Source organism: Lampris incognitus, chromosome 7, assembly GCF_029633865.1.
Source record: "Lampris incognitus isolate fLamInc1 chromosome 7, fLamInc1.hap2, whole genome shotgun sequence".
NCBI lineage: Eukaryota > Metazoa > Chordata > Actinopteri > Lampriformes > Lampridae > Lampris > Lampris incognitus.
In genome coordinates, this window is record NC_079217.1 from 19,288,692 (window position 1) to 19,304,943 (window position 16,252).

Here is a 16,252-nt window from a genome sequence, read left to right on the forward strand (position 1 = left end):
GTGTCGCCCCACCTGCTGCCCAGTGACTGCTTTGATAGGCTCCCGCGACCCTGAGAGCAGGATAAGCGGTTTGAATAATGGATGGATGGTTTTCTCTCTGTGTGCGTGTGGGATTTCTCTGGGTATTCTGGTATGCACTTTGAGTCAATTTGAGACTCTAAATTGTCCTTAGGTGTGAATGAAAATGTGAGTAATTACAAAACAAAACTTCAACAATGACATATCCTTTCACAACATCAACATAAGTAGCTCCTTTACTTTAACACATCCACAAAAAAGAGGTCATCTTCCATCACAGAACCCCAGATTGATTCAGATAAAAAGATGGAGACAGATTTTTCCAAAAATGAATGCACAGAAAAAGTAAATCATAGAATATGAATAATACTCGAATGAAATTAGTAATGGTAAAAGACGCTTAAAACTTTAAAAAGTGGTTCAAGTCACATACTCCCAAAGGGTTCAAAAAGATGTATGCAAAAACAGAATTAAACACCAATTGCCTCTCATTGGCTGAGCAAATGGCTGTAGTGAAACACCACCGCACCATAAATTCATCTAAGTTGTTCATTAGGGTAAAGAATCTGAAATCCACTCGGACTCTCGCCTTCACCCGTGCGATAAACAAAGGAAGTAAGTCTTGCTCTGAACCATTACTAATTCGACTTTTCCTACTTCTATGAATTGATAACTTAGCATGTCCCACTACAAAATGTAAAAGTTGCCACTTTTCTGCATCCTTCCTCTTGTACCCAGCACCAAAGATAAAAAAAAAATGTCCTGTTTCATTACAGTGTGAGAATATGGTTTGTAGAACTTCAAAAAGCACCTGAAGTCTTTCACATTCCACATAACAATGAAAAATTGTCTTTGGTGACTGACAGAAAGGACTCTTAACAGAAACAGTTGGATTTATTTTAGAAATGAAAGTATTGACTGTAGGAGCACTGCCAGACACTGGAAGAAAGAATGAAAGAAAGATAAATTGAGAAAGAAATACTTTTTTGACTTAAAAAAAATCAACTTTAATGAAATATCACAAATTCACAGCAGCTGTTATATTTTGTAGTTAGTCCGCCGCCCACTAAGGGGGGGGGGCAGTAGAAGGGAGAAGTAAGAAAATGACGTAAAAAAAAGCAATGAGGAAAATAGAGAGCGCTGATGCAGACGGTTACTGAGCAGTCGTGTCGTTTCTACTGCCTGATATGTGAATAAATAACATTGGCGACGAGGTAAAAGCAACACTAAGAAATAACTTACCATATCGTGAACTACGTGAGTGACGCAAAGGCAGCGTTACATCACGCGTGAGTAGACAGCATAGCCAGTGAGAGTGAAACCAAGTGAAGCGTCGGCAACAAAACGGTACGAACGATGTCAGCCTTTGGAAAAGTGGATGCATTTAATCCAACGTCGGAAAACTGGAGTACATACGTGGACAGACTGGAGTTTTATTTCGAGGCAAATTGGGTAACGGAAGAAAAGACCAAACGGGCCATTCTTCTTTCTGCTTGCGGCAGCACACTGTACGGGCTAATAGTGGATCTGATTGCGCCACTGAAACCTACTGAAGTCACGTTTGCGGTCCTAGTTAAATGTGTAGGTGAGCACTTCGATCCCAAGCCACATTAAATTGTGGAGAGATTTAAATTTCAGTCCAGTACAACAGGGTCAAGTGAAGCTGTTTTATCATGTGGTTAGATTAAAACATCAAGCCACACAGTGTGGCTTCGGTAATACATTAGAGGAACGACTGAGAGATCAGTTCGTTTGGGGCATAGGCTGTGAACAGATGCAACGCCGCCTACTAGCAATCTCTGATTTATCATGGAAGTCTGCCCACGATACAGCCATAGCACTGGAAGCAGCAGATAAAGGTGCACAAACCCTGCAGCCTGTATCCCAAGTTAATCAGGTAGAAAACACATGCATGACAAGGGACAAAGTCAACAACATGCTACAGCTGTGGGGATCCACACACAGCTGACAACTGCAGGTTTAAAGACTTTGAGTGCCATTACTGTAAAAAATTGGGTCATATCGCCTGTGTTTGTAGGCAGCAGATAAAGGACAAAGGCAAGCAGACTCGGACGCTGGGCTCAAGGAAAGCTCATCATCTCATGTCAGAGTGTTCTCCGTTGTAGGCTGTAGAGGAAGGGGAGGAACAGGCTGATTACCTTTTGGCGCTGAAAGAGAGACCACATGGTCCAGTAGTGATAACAGTGGAGCTGAACAACTGCCCAGTGCATTTTGAAGTGGATACGGGAGCTTCTCGTACGGTCATAGGTGAGGAATGTTTTACCAGACTACAAGCCACAGTCCCAGGTTTGGAGTTGCAGCCTTCTGCAGTCGTGCTGAGGTCTTTCACGGGGGAGAAGGTCGATGTCCAAGGCAAAACTGAGGTGAATGTGCACTATAAGGGCCAGACATTACAGCTGAACGAATCTGCTGGGACGGGACTGGATTGGTGTGTTGCAGCTTGAGTGGAAACAGCTTTTCAAGCCAATTTTAAGGGTCACAGACGGCGAGCTGCAACATGTTCTCTTCAAACATGATGATATCATCAAAGATGAACTTGGGACATTAAAAGGCATGGAAGTACGTTTCCATATTGATCAGACTGTAAACCCTCGCTACTGTAAGGCCAGACCCGTGCCATATGCCATGCAATCAAAGATTGAAGTGGAGCTAGACCGACTACAAGCAACAGGGGTCATTGAACCTGTGACACACTCAAACTGGGCTGCACCCATCGTGCCTGTACTGAAGCCAGACAATACAGTCAGAATTTGCGGAGACTACAAGCTGACTGCAAACTTAGTTTCAAAACTGGAGCAATACCCCTTGCCACGAATCGAGGAGCTTTTTGCCAAACTGGCAGGAGGCAGAAGCTACTCCAAACTAGATATGTCCCATGCCTACCAACAGTTGGTGTTGATGGAAGACTCATGCAAGCTGGTGACGATTAACACTCACAAGGGGTTATTTCAGTACTCACGTCTCCCTTTTGGGGTTTCATCAGCCTGTGCAATTTTTCAGAGGAAAATGGAGAACTTACTGGGCAGGATCCCAAACACAGTAGTATACCTGGATGATGTGCTCATCACGGGAACGACAGAGGAGGATCACCTTCGAAATCTTGACCTGGTCTTAACACAACTAGAGGAAGCAGGACTCGGGCTGAAAAAGCCCAAATTTGACTTCATGGCTCCAGCAGTTGAATATCTTGGACACACGGTATCTGCTTCCGGTCTCTAGCCCCTGGAAAAGAAAGTAAGAGCCATCAAAGAGGCCCCAGAGCCCAAAAATGTGACAGAGCTGCGGGCTTACTTAGGAATTATTAATTACTATGGGTGGTTTCTTCAGGATTTGTCATCTGTCTTAGCCCCGCTTCATTACCTCCTCAAGACAGGAGTAAAACGGGTGTGGGGATCTCAACAGCATGTAGCATTCCAGAGGTCCAAGGACCTACTGTCAGTATCGACACTGCTGGCCCACAGTTGCCCCTGATCATAACATGTGATGGTTCCCCGTACGGAGTTGGAGCAGTTTTGTCACATAGAATGAAGAACAACTCTGAGAGGCCCATGTGTTTCGCATCCCGCTCTTTGTCGCCAGCAGAAAAGAACTACTCTCCGCTGGAGAGAGAAGCACTAGCTGTAATTTTTGCTGTGAAGAAGTTCCAGTATGTGTATGGCCGTAACTGCACCATCCAAACTGACCACAAGCCCCTAAGGGGTCTACTAAGTGAGCTAAAAAACATTCAGCCCGCTACATCACTGCACCTTCAACGCTGGGCACTACTACTGGCTCAATATCAGTACGTCCTCAGATACAGGCCAGGACTCTCCATTGCAAATGCTGATGGCCTCAGCAGGCTTCCCCTCCTAGAAATGCCCAAGGACACACACAGGCCAACCGAGCTGACATGCTTATTGAAACAGCTTCAGACTGCTCCTATTACCAGTCATCAGCTGAAGCAGTGGACTTGTGGGGATCCTTTGCTTGCTAAAGTGTGTCACTTTGTCAAAGAGGGATGGCCTGCCACCTGCCCAGCTGAGGTTTTACGTCCATTCTTCAGAAGGCAAGCTGAGCTCTGTGTAGAAGATGGTATTCTACTCTGGGGGCTCTGTGTTGTGGTGCCACCACAAGCTCATGAAACCCTGCTGGAGGAGCTTCATGAACCACACCCAGGAATCTCGAGAATGAAGGCAACAGCCAGAGCTCATACGTATGTGGTAGCCTGGATTGGATTATGAAATAGAATTTAAAGTGCAAGCCTGTACCACATGTCAACAGGTACGCAACACCCCTCCCCAAGCGTCAGTCTCACCTTGGGAATGGCCTGGCAAACCATGGACACACATTCACATAGACTATGCAGGTCCATTTCTGGGGGAAATGTCCCTAATAGCAGTAGACGCGCATTCGACATGGCTTGAGGTTTACCCTGTCCAAATAGCCATGTCAGCAGCAACAATTGAGCACCTAAGGGAGATGTTCAACACTCATGGCCTTCCCCATACGGTCGTGTCAGACAATGCAGCAATTTTCATGAGTCCTGAGTTTAAGGAATTTTTGACATCCAATGGCATAAGACACATAACATCTGCCCCCTACAAGCCTTCCACCAATGAGGTAGTTGAAAGAGCTGTCCAAACAGTTAAGAGGGCCCTGAAGAAAACCGTGGGATCAGGAGGATCGCTACAGACGCGCATATCAAGGTTCTTGGCGGCATACAGATCAACACCACATGCAACAACAGGCAGGTCACCAGCAGAGATGTTATTCGGCCGTCCTGTCAGAACCAGGTTTGACCTGCTAAGACCGGATGCCCATGCTTAAGTATTCCAGAACCATGATCTGTAGAAAAAACAGCACCAGGCCAACCAGAACACTGGCATCGGGTGCAGAAGTGTAGGTAAAGGATTTCACAAGACATAAGAAATGGCTACCCGGGGTGGTGATCACCAGCACAGGTCCTCTCTCCTACAGAGTGGAGGTGGAAGGCCAGGTGCTTAGATGTCATGTGGACTACCTGTTATTATGAAGAGAGTCTGACAGATGCCAACTCTCAAGGAAGACCAGCGGCAAATCCCCGAGGTCCGACTGGGATACTGATGGCTATCGAGCTGAGCATTCACCTCAGCTACCGTATACAGAGCCTAGGGACCAGGTACAACGACCACAAGCTGTTGGGGGGTGGGGGGGTGGAAGTGAAGCTAAGCAGCCGCCTCAGCCGCCCGACACTCAGCCTGATGTTAGGGAGGAGGAAATGGGGTAAGAGGGCCCTCGCCGTTCCTGTAGGTCAAGGAAACCCCCGGAAAAACTTGATTTGTAGTTAGAGTGGCCAGAACTTGTTGGGGCACAATAATCCCTGTTGTGAGTCTACCAGAGCTGGGGCAGTCTACCCTCACTCTGAGTTAGCTGCTTTCAGTGAATATGATGTTATTTGGTTACACCCATATTTACTCATCTGTGAATGTTCATGGGAGTTTATTTCAAAATAATGGTTACGCTCAATGAGGGATGGAGGGATGTTATATATTGTAGTTAGTCCGCCGCCCAATAGGGGAAGGGCAGTAAAAGGGAGAAGTAAGAAAATGATGTGAAAAAGCAGTGAGGAAAACAGAGAGAGCTGATGTAGACGGTTACTGAGCAGTCGTGCCGTTTCTGCTGTCTGATATGTGGATAAATAGCAAGCTTTGAAACAGAGTTATAGAAAGACTGTTAACAAGACATAAAAATAACATTATCTAAAAATCATACTAAACACCAATTCATCATCCATCAATGAACAAATGGCATAATTGTAACACCATTGTTGTACAAAGACAACCATCTCATCTTCAGACGCTTTTCCGGGGTCGTGTCGCGGTGGCAGCAAGCTAAGTAGGGCACTCCAGACGTCCCTCTCCCCAGCAATGCCCTCCAGCTCCTCCTGGGGGATCCCAAGGCGTTCCCAGGCCAGATTGGACATGTAGTCCCTTCAGCAAGTTCTGGGTCTACCCCGGGGTCTCCTTCCAGTTGGTCGTGCCCGGTAAACCTCCAAAGGAAGGCGTCCAGGAGGCATCCTAATCAGATGCCCAAACCATTTCAACTGGCTCCTTTCGATGCGAAGGAGTAGCGGCTCTACTCCAAGCTCCCTCCGGATGTCCGAGCTCCTCACCTATCTCTAAGGCTGAGCCCAGACACCCTACGGAGGAAACTCATTTCAGCTGCTTGTATCCGCAATTTCACCCTTTCGGTCACTATCCAAAGCTCGTGACCATAGGTGAGGATTGGAATGAAGATTGACTGGTAAACTGAGAGCTTTGCCTTCCGGCTCAGCTCCTTCTTCACCACAACGGTCTGGTACAACGTCTGCATTACTGCTGATGCTACACCAATCCGCCTGTCAATCTCCCGCACCATCCTACCCTCACTCGTGAACAAGACCCCGAGATACTTTAACTCCTTCACTTGAGGCAACAACTCATCCCCAACACGGAGGGAGCAAGCCACAATTTTGCTACGAAGACAACCATGCTCTTCATTAGTTTATGAAATAGAACGACCAAGGCAGTCATTTTGACGGTTTTGGATTTTCAAAGTTTAATAACTTTGTGAAAAAATAGACCTGCCGTTCCCTGAATGCTGCTAAAATTGTATATATTTGGATTAAAACGAGTTTTATATCAATTGCACAAAAAAGTTATGATAAGATCTACCTAAAACGACCATGAGCGGCCAAAATGACGGTTCGTTATTTGCGCGTCATCGTGCGCATCATGTCACTATTTATGATATGTGTTGGTCGAATCAGTTCCTTCGCAAAGTTCATTGCTCTGTCCTAGAAATACACTAGCGTTCTCTAGTGCAGAGTAATGGTCTAAACTTGAGTTTTGATTATTTCCAAAATGCCTGGTTACAGCCGCCATTTAAGACGCACCATGACTACCGCCGATGCATTGCAGTGTTCACAGGCGTTGGACAGCGGTGATTTTAAATTGTTTTAAAAATATTTTTACAGTTGTTAAAACTTTGGTGTCAGTTGTTTGACAGACATACTAACATATGCAATGCATTTATCTCTCAACTGGGTATTTATCTTGACAGAATAAAAAGTTTAAAAACTGTAGTTTTTTAAGTTCCGGTTGTTTTGGACTGTTTCAATGGTTATTTTCAGTTCTTTTTTTACATTTCACTTTTTATAGGCCTTGTTGTGTTTGGTATATTAGCAATATGTGTTTTCCGTTTTGTTTTTCAGGTAATATTTTCACTTTTTCAATTTTGCTATTCAAGTTCGACCATGTCTCTCTGAAGTTCAAATTGTTTAAAATATATTATTATGTGCCCAGGTAGTGTAGCGGTCTATTCTGTTGCCTACCAACAAGGGATCGGTGGTTCGAATCCCAGTGTTACCTCCAGCTTGGTTGGGCGTCTCTTCAGACACAATTGGCCATGTCTGTGGGTGGGAAGCCGGATGTGAAGTGTAGGGTAATTTGCCAAGTGCAATTGGGGAGAAAAAGGGAGGGGGGAAGTATTATAATTGTTAAAATGTTAATTTTGGTGTCAGTCATAACAGACATACTTGTAGTGTATGGAGATACACACGAAAGCAAAAGTTTTTATTTGCAGTAATATGTATTTTATGTTTGACCTCTGGCCCTCGATGTCTATTGGTTGTGTATGTTGCGCGCCCTTGGAAGAAGACAGAGCAAGAGGGTGACTCGTGTTTTCGTGCCTGCTTAACGCAGTCGTTTTGTAATGTTACTACAGTCTAGCAAATAAAAGAGGAAGACCAAGCTACACCTTGATCGTTGTATAATTCAGTTATCCTGTAGATACACGACAAGTTTCGGCGACGAGGATGGGATTTTCCTCTTTATTTTTATGGGCAACAAGTTGCTCCCATCTTGACCGGTAATTTGTGAACGATGCTAGCAGCTTAGCAGCTAACGTACGCGATGGCACTGTATAGTACAGATATAGGACTGCAGTTCGACGAAACAGCAGAAACCTTCGACAATTATGAAGAAAGGCTTATGCAATTCTTGTCAGCTAACAAAATTGAGCAAGATAGGAGAAGAGCCGTATTTTTGTCCGTGGTTGGACCGAATAATTTTGCCTTGCTAATGGACTTGATATCATCGAAAAAGTTCAGTGAAGTTGCTTTTGCAACCTTGCTACAGATGTAGTGGGATTTTTACACGCCAAAGAAGAACGTATTGGCGGAAAGATTTGCTTTTAGAAGCTGTTGACAACAGCCTGGAGAGACATTTGCTGATTACATTGCTAGCTTGAGAGGATTAGCTTCTACATGCAATTTTGGCGCGAGCCTCGAGGGGCAGCTCCGAGATCAGTTCGTGTGTGGGACATCTAACAAAGAGCTGCGTCGAAAGTTACTGAATGCCGCCATTGGCGAGGGATTAACATGGCAAAAGATGGTGGAATTAACGAACAATTTCAAATGCACGAATTCTGGATTAAAAAGCATGCAGGAGGGACATTCATCTGTGCATATGCGAGCGGATCATATCGGAGTGCGGAGACTAACATATGTAATGCATTAATATCTCAATTGGGTATTTATCTTGACAGAGTAGAGTTTAAATCCCCGGCGGTCATTCTGACCGCCCATGGTCGTTTTAGGTAGGAGTGAAATCCCAGTCGTTCTAGTGTTTAAAACCAATTAAAACTCTGGCTTTTACAAGAGAGGTGAACACAGGGACTATTTCATCACAGTTTCCCTTCTATCTTGTTCTTTCTGGTAATTTATATATTGACAGTTTAGCTTCGCCAGCAAGGAAATTTAAAAGTTGCCACTTTGTTGCATTAATTGTCGTGTATCTGCTCTGAAAATAAAAGCAGTTTTAGACAACGTCATTAAAGGGGGTAAACAAACAATATAAAACACCAAAAAGTTCAATAAGTCTTTTGCAGTCTAAAAAACAATGAAAAAGTTTCTACCAACCCACAGAAATGACATTCATTAGAAACGGTGTGATTAATGACAGACATAAAAGAATTCACTGCAACAGATCCATTTAATATTCTCCGCTGTAATTCGCCTGTTCGCTTGTTAAAGGCCGTTTATAGAGGGACTCTCCAAACTGGCTTCACAGTGTCGCTAATGCCAACTTTTTAATGCCAAGAGTTTAGAGCCTTCAGTCATTCTGCTAGTGTACCGTGTCTGGACAGTTCTTTCCAACACCTCATCTCTGGTGAACGGGAGGACATTAGACAGAATCACCTTCGTGGTCGGTGAAGGCAGAGTCGATGTCATCCATTACAACGCCGTTAGTGATGACGGTGCTAGCCTTCTCCACCCCATCCACAAAAATCATCACCGCTCCATTCACTTCTGGCCACAGATTTAAGACTGTCGGCCCCGACAACCTCCGCCACCGCTAACCCACACTCCTCCACCTGACCGGACAAGAGAAACTCGGGACAGATCTGAAGTCCGTGTTCCCTTGCCAGCTTGGAGAGATCCACGACGCTCGACACAAAGTGCACAAAACCAACAAACACTAACAAAACTAAACAACTAACCAACAGAAATACGTACACGTCACAATAATATAACATAGTACGAAACGACGGGGGAAGAAAAGAGAAAGTTAAAGAAAAACCTCACTCTGCTGACCCAACACTTGCACCACGCTCCCACTTCCGGGAAGAGAGAAAGAAAGAAAAAGAGAAAGAAAGAGAAAGAAAAAAGAATGAATGACAATAGAGAATACTAAATGTGTATATTGCTACATTTGAAGTTCATATCATTGCATCTTAAGTTTAAAAGGAAAGAAAAAGTAAAAAAAACAAAAAAACAAGGATAACTTTGGCAATACAAATGCAAACAGCTATTTTTTCAAGTTGGCATCTTACATTTTCCTATCCTGGCATGACAGAAACTGTTGGGTAGAGAGGAGAACAGCACGCTTTCTCTACACACTTTCAAGTGACTGACAATCAGTTGGGTGAACCACAAAAAAAAAAAAAGAACCGCCGCTCCAACACCTAAATGTTGTTTGAAGAGACCGATCTTGAGGAGTGAGTCTATCGGAACATTGTAATGCTGTCAGGGATATGGTTTTCTGAAGAAAGCTTTTAAGGTAGACCGCGACAGTGAGTCAGCCAATTAATGTCAGTTAATTTTGCAAGTGCTTATTACGAAACTCATCACAATGGAGATCGACTTGTGTACGTGGTCTGTATCCCGTGTACTGCGTACCACATGTAACACGCGAAAGCATTTGGGATTAGACAAATTCTACTGTATGTCACAATCATTGTGACAGATGTCACTCAACAAGCAACTGAGATACTTTTCACCAAAAATTAGTTTTAGTTTTTTTGTTTTTTTTTCTTCTACAGAAACATGTACAATTCAGACATGCAGTTGTTAAGCGCTTACTCAAAATGGTATTTTTATGTCCAATTTGATACTTGGTGATACTTAACATCGATTCAATGTTTTCCTTCTCTCCCTTAGGGAAACCTGCATGACCAAGAACTGGTTGATGTGTGTACACATCTGTTCCACTGAAATTTTGAGTTCATCTGCCCGGCAAGGCATATTGGAGACCTGACAGTAATGTTTCTGAGTTGGTTCATGCTTGAGCATGTCTTGGAGGAAAAAACAAGCGTGGTTGGAAAGCCTTCACCTTATTATCTCGTTGAAATTTACTGGAGGCTTTCGGTGATTAGTGGGGCTCATTCTCTCCAAGCATGGTTTCAGGCGTCTTACGTTAAGCATTTGAAGTGATGTGTGAGATGAAAATGCCTGACTTGCCATCAGGTGTTTTTGTGGCCTGCATAAACACATTTAGGTGCCCATTAGCTGGTTTCTGTGAAACTTCCTGTGTTTGTTACATTAAAATAACAATTTACTTTAAAAGTCTTTTGAAAGTCTAGAAGTCAATCGGGGTGCTTTAACAGCTACATGCTGAGTATAGCTGTTTGAGTTTGGGGTCACTCTCGGAGTGCAGTTGGACAATAAAAGTGAATAATTAGAAACCGATAAAAGCTTCAGATAGAAGTGGACTTTTCACATAGTGGCACCTTGTTCCAGATGCAATAGGACTAGAAACCCTATTAGATTGTCCGACAAACTTCTCTGAGTCCCCATTGCCAGCGTCGATATTACATCTTAAATCAGACAACTCAAAAACCATTGTTCCATAGAAACGATTGGCATTTGCTATGTTTTCTTTCTAAGACATAAAATATAAAAAAGAAAAAAAGAAAAGTGATGAACTCAAAACTCAATTATATTTTTAGGGGAGGATTTGGGTTATTGGCAAGAACGCAATGTTTGGATAATAATATTTGAGGTCATTTAAATTTGACTCATTAATTATTGCTACTACTACTTTCGGCTGCTCCCGTTAGGGGTCGCCACAGCGGATCATCCGTTTCCATTTCTTCCTGTCTTCTGCGTTTTCCTCTGTCACACCAGCCACCTGCATGTCTCCCCTCACCACATCCATAAACCTCCTCTTTGGCCTTCCTCTTCTCCTCTTCCCTGGCAGCTCCATATTCAGCATCCTTCTCCCAATATACTCAGCATCTCTCTTCCACACGTCCAAGCCATCTCAATCTTGCCTCTCTTGCTTTGTCTCCAAACCGTCCAACCTGAGCGGTCCCTCTAATATAATCGTTCCTAATCCTGTCCTTCTTCGTTACTCCCAGTGAAAATCTTAGCATCTTTAACTCTGCCACCTCCAGCTCCGCCTCCTGTCTTTTCGTCAGTGCCACTGTCTCCAAACCATATAACATAGCTGGTCTCACAACCATCTTGTAAACTTTCCCTTTAACTCTTGCTGGTACCCTTCTGTCGCAAATCACTCCTGACACACTTCTCCACCCACTCCAACCTGCCTGCACTCTCTTTTTCACCTCTCTACTGCACTCCCCGTTACTTTGGACAGTTGACCCCAAGTATTTACACTCAAATGCCTTTGTCACCTCCACTCCTTGCATCCTGACCATTCCACTGTCCTCTCTCTCATTCACGCATAGGTATTCCGTCTTGCTCCTACTGACTTTCATTCCTCTTCTCTCCAGTGCATACCTCCACCTCTCCAGGCTCTCCTCAACCTGCACCCTACTCTCGCTACCGATCACAATGTCATCCGCGAACATCATCGTCCATGGAGACTCCTGCCTGATCTTGTCCGTCAACCTGTCCATCACCATTGCAAACAAGAAAGGGCTCAGAGCCGATCCTTGATTTAACCTGACCTCCATCTTGAACCCATCTGTCATTCCAACCGCACACCTCACCATTGTCACACTTCCCTCATACGTATCCTGCACCACTCCTACATACTTCTCTGCAACTCCTGACTTCCTCATACAATACCACACCTCCTCTCTCGGCACTCTGTCATAAGCTTTCTCTAAATCTACAAAGACACAATGCAACTCTTTCTGGCCTTCTCTATACTTCTCAATCAACATTCTCAAAGCAAACATCGCATCTGTGGTGCTCTTTCGTGGCATGAACCCATACTGCTGCTCGCTGATCATCACCTCTCCTCTTAACCTAGCTTCTATTACTCTTTCCCAAATCGTCATGCTGTGGCTGATCAACTTTATACCTCTGTAGTTGTTACAGTTCTGCACATCGCCCTTGTTCTTGAAAATCGGTACCAGTATGCTTCTTCTCCACTCCTCAGGCATCCTCTCACTTTCCAGGATTGTGTTAAACAATCTAGTTAAAAACTCCACTGCCATCTCTCCTAAACATCTCCATGCCTCCACACGTATGTCATCAGGACCAACTGCCTTTCCACTCTTCATCCTCTTCATAGCTGCCCTCACTTCCTCCTTGCTAATCCGCTGAACTTCCTGATTCACTATCCCTACCAATCCAACCTTCTCTCCCTCTCATTTTCTTCATTCATCAGCCCCTCAAAGTATTCCTTCCACCTTCTTAGCACACTCTCCTCGCTTGTCAGCACATTTCCATCTCTATCCTTGATCGCCCTAACTTGCTGCACATCCTTTGCAGCTTGGTCCCTCTGTCTAGCCAATCGGTACAAGTCCTTTTCTCCTTCCTTAGTGTCTAATCTGTCATACAACTCACCATACGCCTTTTCCTTTGCCTTTGCCACCTCTCTCTTTGCTTTACACTGCATCTCCTTGTACTCCTGTCTACTTTCTTCATCTCTCTTACTATCCCACTTCTTCTTTGCCAACCTTTTCCTCTGTATAATTTGCTGTACTTCCTCATTCCACCACCAAGTCTCCTTGTCTTCCTTCCTCTGTCCTGATGACACACCAAGTACCTTCCTAGCTGTCTCCCTCACTATTTCTGCAGTGGTTGTCCAGCCATCTGGCAACTCTTCACTACCACCCAGTGCCTGTCTTAACTCCTGCCTGAACTCCACACAACAGTCTTCCTTCTTCAACTTCCACCATTTGATCTTCGGCTGTGTCTTCACTCGCTTCCTCTTCTTGGTCTCCAAAGTCATCCTACAGACCACCACCCGATGCTGCCTAGCTACGTTCTCCCCTGTCACCACCTTGCAGTCTCCAATCCCTTTTAGATGGCGCCTTCTACATAAGATATAGTCCACCTGTGTGCACTTTCCTCCACTCTTGTACGTCACCCTGTGTTCCTCCCTCTTCTTGAAATATGTATTCACCACAGCCATTTCCATCCTTTTCGCAAAATCGACCACCATCTGTCCTTCCACATTTCTCTTCTTGACTCCATACCTTCCCATCACCTCCTCATCACCTCTGTTCCCTTCACCAACATGTCCATTGAAGTCCGCTCCAATCACCACTCTCTCCTTCTTGGGTACCCTCTCCACCATGTCGTCCAACTCACTCCAGAATTCTTCTTTTTCATCCATCTCACACCCAACTTGCGGGGCATATGCGCTGATAACATTCAGCAATAAACCTTCAATTTCCAGCTTCATACTCATCACTCTGTCTGACACTCTCTTCACCTCCAGCACACTCTTGACATACTCTTCCTTCAGAATTACCCCTACCCCATTACTCCTCCCATTCACACCATGGTAGAAGAGTTTGAACCCACCTCTGATACTCCTGGCCTTACTCCCCTTCCACCTGGTCTCTTGCACACACAGTATGCCTACCTTTCTTCTTTCTATCATGTCAGCCAGCTCTCTCCCTTTACCAGTCATAGTGCCAACATTCAAAGTTCCAACTCTCACCTCCACATGCCTACCCTTCCTCCTCTCTAGCTGCCTCTGGACATGCTTTCCCCCTCTCCTTTTCCTTCGCCCAACAGTAGCATAGTTTCCACCGACACCCTGCTGGTTAACAGTACCGGTGGCGGTCGTTGGTAACCCGGGCCTCAACCGATCCGGTATGTAAGTCTTATTTATGATCCGCATATTTGATTTGGCAAAGATTTTACGCCGGATGCCCTTCCTGACGCAACCCTCCCCATTTGTCCGGGCTTGGGACCGGCACTAAGGATGCACTGGCTTGTGCATCCTCAGTGGCTGGGTTAGACTCATTAATTATTGCATTATTCACATTGTGTCCAGATGAACTGATTCACCTTTCTGTGATTTTTGAACATGCATAAATACTTATTGTGTTAATGTATAAAATGGTGTTGGGATTTAAGGAAAAAATTGAAATTATGTGTGCAACAATCAAAAGACCTGTAATTGTACATTATTCTATACCATATATGATAGCATCTTGACAACAGCAATGATTTATTTCATTTCCAGTATGCCCAAAGACACCTAGTTTTACCTTACACTAAAACTGACTATTTTTTGTACAGGTAATTGATGCTTTTTTCATTTTTCAATGCAAATCCAAACATACAATTCCTCTCATTCAAAAAAAAAATCTAACAATCCAAAAACAGATGACATTAATTCTCAAAGAATGCACACTGTAAACACACTTAAAACTTTACAGTGATGTCATCTGTAAGCTCGACCAGTCACATGAGCCTACAATACCCAGTCGCAAGAATAGTATACTTAATTATATGCATTATATGTAAATGAGCAAATGCCTGTTTTTAAGGTTTGGTTCAAAGCTGTACAACTGTTGTACAAATAATTTGTGTCAAGGTCATATTGACCTATAGTGCACAAACAGTATGCCATTAAACCTATATACCTGAAAAGAATTCACAACTTAAAAATTTAGAAATGTCTTACTTTCTGTGTCTTGTAATAACATGAAATGTCTTTAGAGGCCATTCCCTACCTTCTCATGGCAACAGATGAAAGCAAATAAGACCTTGTGATTTAAAAGAGAAAAAAAACAAACTAAAAGATTTGCTTTGTCAACATAGGACACTGAATGATGTTGATTTCTTTGAATTTTTACAAAATGCTATATTCTTATATCTCAACCATGTATTACCATTTTTTACCCTCTATTGCAAGCTGCCTGCATCATGCTAACACCTAGATGGTGATGACATAGTGTAGTTTTGACCAAATCAATATAATATCACCTCGTTTTAGAAAGCTATATTGACAAAGACACATGTGAAAAGGGCAGTAATTTAGAGTAAATATTGGTGGAAAGTTCTGAATTTGATGTTTGACATAATCCTCATTTACCTGATGTACAAGAGGGCAATTTCTTTGAACTTTGTACAGTTTGACATTGTGGTCACTTGTCTAATAGCTAGATAGTTGCAGACCAGGTTTAAAAAAAAAACTTTCCTCTGTTGAGCATATTTTGTCCCAATACTTATAAAGCTTTGTCTTTTGTTTTTGTTTTGTTTCTGCTTGTTTTATCAATATTGCACCTGCCTTACAAATGTGTGGCATTAAATGGGATATCATGGCTTTGTTTAAACTGGTAATTTTTTTTTCTTTATTAATTTTTTTTAGTGGCAAGTAGTATTTTCATAAGTATCTTAGATTAAGTACGTGAGTTTGCCCATTCCACATTTACCTGAATTTGGAATGGGATTGTGGTGGGCAGCAAGGCTGAAAACACAATAGCTACATTTACATGGAGCCTAATTTTCCTATTAGAATCGGCTTAAAAGCCCAAACAGAATAAAGAGGCTCAATATAAACACCTCAATCAGAGCAAACAGGCCCAAACCGATTGAAATTTCAATGGGTTGCAGAGGGGTAGTTTAAAACTTTTCATAAACCGATCGAAAGAAAATTTGTACCAACCCGATTACTTTCTGGCTGCGTTGTACATGCCCTGCTGAATCATTTCCGGTTGTCAGCTGACAGTTCGTTTGTTGCTCTGCTTCCTTACGTTTCAACTTTTAACACATTTTTAT